Raw genomic sequence first — 5,707 nt, 5'->3', positions numbered from 1 at the left:
AAAAATAGCGCCTCGCACTTGAGAATATATGGGTACGCGTCAGGCATTTCGACGTAACATTACGCCTCGTGCTTATTTGTCGCAAAATGAGACGCATTTATTACAAGGAAGGCATCTGGAGCATTTGAGTGCAGCGAATGGTTTATTCGATTTTTTTTTTCAGACAAAGGTCGGCTCTTTGGAACTGGGTGCGCCAAAAGGAAGTGCTTGAAAAGACGGCTGATATGTAGACGCGATGAAGCACCCAGACTTCGCCTCTTCACCGGCCGCCATGACCACACTGGTCGTTATGGTGGTGGTGCTAGCGGCCTCATTGGTGAGAATGGACGCCGAAAAGAACGAGCAAGGCAGGTGCGACGAGTCCTTCTGCCGTGCGTTGTGCGTCGCCTGGCGCCACCTGACGGGAGTGTGCCTCGAGTTCTGGCCGTACAGGAACGAGAAGAGGTGCCACTGCTCGGACGTTTGGTTCCGTCCACCGAAACGAAGGGGCGCCCCTGGAAGGTACAACAAAATGCGGAAGTATTGAGCGTGTCTAGAGGCAGGCGCAATACGTCCATGTAGAAGCGTTAACTTTAGCGAAGAAGGCACACTCGGGTTTGTTGGTCACCACGTTGGGACATTTGACGAATACAAGCTGACACGTAGTTTCAACGTTGTATAAACGCTATCACGCGTTCTTCACGCGTAAAAGGATGACATTAGTAAGTACGAAGGTTGAGAAACAGATGTTTTTATTTGATACTAGATTGTCGTCTTGGCGTGCTATAGAGCTGGCATCATCGACATTGTTATGGCGTTGTGACAGATGGCGAAATTTGCTGGCATACCGTGTCAATTCGTAACATGGTTTTGATACAGTATAATCATATAAATATTTAGGAATACACATCTCTTTTGACTTAGCGTGACAGTTACATGCGCATTCAGCCATCGCAAAGCTAGCTGCAGTCTTGGTTACATTCGAAGAAATTTTTACTTTGCTCCTGTAGCACTAAAAAAATTTAATAATTTTATTTTGGTTTCCTTTCTTGATCAATACTACATTTTACTGTCATTGAGTAACACTTGCATTAATCCGTGTTTATATTATCATTGTTATTGTTGCATTGCACTTGTAATAGTATTGTGTTTATTTCTTCTAGTCTTTCACTGCGATTTTCAACAGAAAGTTTTATACCGTATTTATGTATATTTGTGTTGTATTGCTAACGTGCCCGCCCTCCATCTCCCTCTCTCTCTGTAATGTTGAAAGGCTCTGAGGCTAAAATAAATGAAATAAAATGGAATACGACTTGGTATGATCATGTTGCTCACACACACAAAAAAAAGACCAAGCAATAGTGCTGTGCGCATTATTTCTGGCTCTATATACGCCCACTTGTAGCAGCCGCAGCGATTGCCGGAATCGAATGAGCAAGCGTATCATGACGTAAGCATCCATCCATCCATAGAGTTTGCTACAATCACTAGAGAGAACTCGGGCGCTGCGATCTTTTGGCCACCATGGGAATGATGGGTAGTGCATCCATTTGTCTGGTCATAGTGCTTGGGGCTCCAGACGTTCTTGTGGCTGCGTTTATTGCGCGTCACCGGGGCCTGAATTGGCCGAAATTTCAAAAGCAATTTACACTTTTTTGATACAGAAGGTAGCAGTAATCTTTGCTAATTGCAGGGGTTCCTCTTGTCCGTGAGTCCTAGGCGAACCAGACCGGTTGAAAACGTGTAAAGTCGTACTTGTCCTTCCAGTGTCCAGTCATTTGAGAATACAGAAAATTTCGACGAAACAACGGGTTCAACAACCGTACTGGTTGCTGGTCTCCTGATACGTTGCTTGCCGTTGCCACTTGTTAGAGTTCAAAGCTAGTTGTAGTTTTTGTGTAGTGCATGGTGTGCTCAATGTCATTTACAGGTCCTCCCTAGGCCATGGATACGAGACGTGTTGGCTAGTGCTTGCACGTTTCTCGCGTATAGTACGATTCTTGCATATACATGATACAATAAATACCATGAAAGAAAATAAATGTGTCCGTGGAGTAATGGTTTTGATATAGGACAATTGTGATAAGCTTCTTTTCATTATTTATAACGCAATACTTACTTGAAGAGGATCACTTTGTGATGCCGCGAAGCCATTTAAACCCATAACGGCGAAGTTTAGGCAAATTCATGTAATGCCTATCATTCTCATGCTGACTGGGAATTGTTTAGGGCCACGATTTTTCAAGGGCTTAAACCGCCTGAATCTTCATATACTTAAAGACAGTCAGAAAGCAAAAATGTCATGTCGGCGCACGTTTAAGAAATAGTGATGAGGAAGCACAGAGACAGTAAACGTAGGAAGTGAGCATGATCGCATTAGCGAGATCTGCCAACTGAGTTTATTTCCTGCATTTCTCGCCTTAGATCTTTTCTTTTTTTGCATAATGGTCTCTGATGCCCACAGCCATCGAGTTATTATAACCAGCTGTAGAGGAAAAGCACTTCGTAGCGCCCATGCATAGAAATCGGTAATCGCAAAGGCCCTCCCATGTTGCTACTCTGTGCCGGTGCTCAGGAGCAGAAGATGAGAGAGAGAAACCAGTTTCAATGGTATGCTGGCAGACGATGAGATGCGATTTAAAGGAGACGCGCGATCGACACCTGACCGTGATCATGAGTCATTGTGGGGGTGCCATCTGGTTCATGTGCCTGCCGACGCATCCTTTTACGCATCGTAAATTCTAACTCGCAAATTTTTTAAATACCCGTCGGAGCTATCTCGAAAATGTATGGAATGAACTTTAGACATTGTCCACACGTACGTGATACGTGTAAACGCTTGTTGTTGCATCATGTTTTGATTATTCCTAGCGGCGTCATTGTAGTTACCGCTTCTTTCTCTCAGCATTTCCTCCACAGTTGTTACCGTAACTCTATGCTCACAACAAACACATTTGTGAGCTTTTCTGGCCGAACGACTTGAACAATTTGTCTTGCCTTGTTTCGCGATGGATTTCAGTTGACCGACAAATGGGATGCTGCTAAAAAAAAATTTAGCAGCGTCGCCCAAAGTGAACGCAGTTGAGCAAAAATTCGTCCTGGTTCCGGACCAGGATGAATTTTTTCCTCAACTGTGAAGCGTTATTTCTGAGAAACCCGTACGGGTTTCCTTTGTGGCTTCGCGCTACATTCGGGTGGATGATGACTTTCATGAATACTTCCTCCACATTGCAGGATTCCGCAGAACTGATTTGCGATATTCCGTCGTGTTTTACGTTTATACTGTAACCGCGAGGGTGAAGATTTACCGTAATTTTGCTCCAGTTTTATGTTTATTTGGGCACAGCTGACGTTTTGAAATATTCAAAATGCATTCAAAAGAAATTCGCATTTTCGAATATTGACTGTTCAATCCGATCTGCGAATCGAACAGGACAGTATTCGATTCGTTATTCGACAGTTTCGAATATTCGTACATCCCTAGTTTAGAGTCTTTTTTGCATAGCACTGACCTGACTAACGTTGGGCCAGACACGACTTCTGAAGTTAGTGTGTTTTTATTTCGTTAAGGGCAAAGTTCCATTCAGATGTGCATCTTCTGACTCTCGTTTCCAGGTATTTTTTGGTCGGCATTCGTCTCGACTGGTTATGCCACGGCGTTAAGCCGAGCCTTAGGGCGATGTTTCTGCGTTAAAAAGGAAGAAAGAGAAAAAAACAAGCCTGGTTATTATAATATCGCCAAAATGTGGTCCATTTACTGTCAAACGTCCTTGATATTACCAGATAAAGTGGGTCGGACACGCACTTATCACTGGTTTCATCGCTGCCGCAAGCGTTGAAGTGATCTAACGATAGCGGCGACCCACATCGCTTACGATCAGGCAATAATGGGCCTCCGAGAGCGGCGGCGAGGGCAAACGCAATACGGCAGAAATTTCAGTGGCAACGTAACAGCTATCTACCAGCTTCGGTGGCGTTTTGCTAACTGCCTTACGCACTTTGGCCATGAATACAGCAGTACAGCCGTATGAGAACGACGCTTGGTATAGGTCTGAACTGCGAATCGATTCTTCCTTCAGTACTGCATTTCAGTTGAAGAGTACTGCGTATGAAGAACTTTTATAACCAAATATTATATCCAATCGGAGTGTTACCATTTGGGGATGAAGTGTCTACGCTTATCCCACCTAAGTTTCTTGGCTGGATTGAATTGAACTGTCATGTTTGTTATGTCTGGGCTTGTAGTAGTAACTTTAGCTGCATTAGATCCTTTTCTGCCCCGTCGAGCAATATGAAAGGAAGCAGACGGATTACTTTCTTGTGACTAAACACGGGTTACCGTAAATCTAGTTTGACCACAGGTCACCATTATCTTGCAGCAGCATGTCGGCGCCCACACAGTATTCGTCGATCCGAATTTGCTCTGGCTACGTGCTTTCCTCGTCAAAAAAATAAATAAATGGTAAAATGAGCCATCGCTCAGTCTCAACTCACGCCCCGGACCAAGTAGCAGCGCTGTTTCGTCCTCATTATTGAGATAAGCAGGCTTGTTTTGACGACTTTACGCCTAGAGAGACCAGAAGGGTGGCTTGATTTCAACCAAGAAGATGGCGCCACAGAATAATAGCGTCAGTGATGCGGTACGCTTAAGCGCATTTCTTCATTGCATCAACAACTTTACAGACTGAATAGAGGTATGCAAAAGCGCCGATATTTCGACATGTGTACGGTAATACCACTGAGAAGTTTCGTTTATAAGGAGCACGCTTAAAGTGTCGCATATCGCGCTAGCGTATTACGTATAACACAAAGCTAAAGCACTCCAATGGCATAGAACGGCGGAAAAGCTACTTGTTACACATGAACATGACAGGTGCAAATCCGCCCGCTTGAAAGCAAATTCGGTATTTCTCTTTCACTTTGCTGCGACTGCATGCACTTGACGCATGTGCCTCACAATATCTGTTTCGGATAGATACAAAGAAAAGAAAAAAAAAATTGCGAGGTTAGGTTGACTGTAGGAGGTGAGTCTCTGCAGTGACTGGGGTGTTTCCCCGCAGGAGACACTGGTTACTGCCCCACCTAGCAGCAGCCAGGGTGACCATCGGGCGACCAGACGACCAGGCATCGGGCGACCAGACGGACTTATGAAGACCGTTCGCAGAGAGCCAAACCTCAAAAAGAGAGGCCGAAACAAAGGTACTTCTGCACAGGGCTTCTGGCACAAGCCAGCAGGAACAGCAACGGCTGATCCAGCGGGCTCGCGAAGTCGCGCATGACAATGGAGCCCTGGACTGAGGGCCCCACTCATCGAGGACATTTTCTACTTGCTTTACGAAATAAATGTTTATTCTCTCTCTCTCTCTCGGATCGCGTGGTTGCTACGAGGCCCGCAGAGAAAGACGCCGGCCCGCAACCTGGCGCGAGGCGAGGCGTCATGGCGTCGTCATCGCCAACTCCGCCGGCCGATGACGTCAACCAAGCCTCTACATCGACAGGAACCAGAGGCGCCAAACTCTACTGGCGAACCGGCACCACCGCACCGCGTCGGATGATGGGCGCTTAAACTATGAGCTCGCTGCTAAATTCTAGCGCCGTTTCTTCACGCAATCTGTCCTGTTAGGTCACGTTAGATATTAGGTGCTTTTTTTCAGTGGACTGTTTTGCTTTATTTTGTCATAATCATTGCCTGCGTTTGGATTATTGATTAGCAGTGCAAGTTTTGATT

General features: G+C 45.4%; 1 long non-coding RNA gene across 1 annotated transcript; it reads left to right on the top strand.

Annotated features, from left to right (window-relative positions):
• The first annotated feature begins 589 nt into the window (after positions 1–589).
• On the top strand, positions 590–5,340 carry LOC139048593 (uncharacterized). Its single transcript, XR_011507787.1, has 2 exons — positions 590–701; positions 5,040–5,340. It is a non-coding gene; the product is annotated as an uncharacterized lncRNA (long non-coding RNA).
• The last annotated feature ends 367 nt before the right edge of the window (positions 5,341–5,707 follow it).

Source organism: Dermacentor albipictus, chromosome 8 (assembly GCF_038994185.2).
Source record: "Dermacentor albipictus isolate Rhodes 1998 colony chromosome 8, USDA_Dalb.pri_finalv2, whole genome shotgun sequence".
NCBI classification, from domain to species: Eukaryota; Metazoa; Arthropoda; class Arachnida; order Ixodida; family Ixodidae; genus Dermacentor; species Dermacentor albipictus.
The sequence above is the reverse complement of the archived record's forward strand: the minus strand, read 5'-3'. Positions and strand labels throughout refer to the sequence as shown.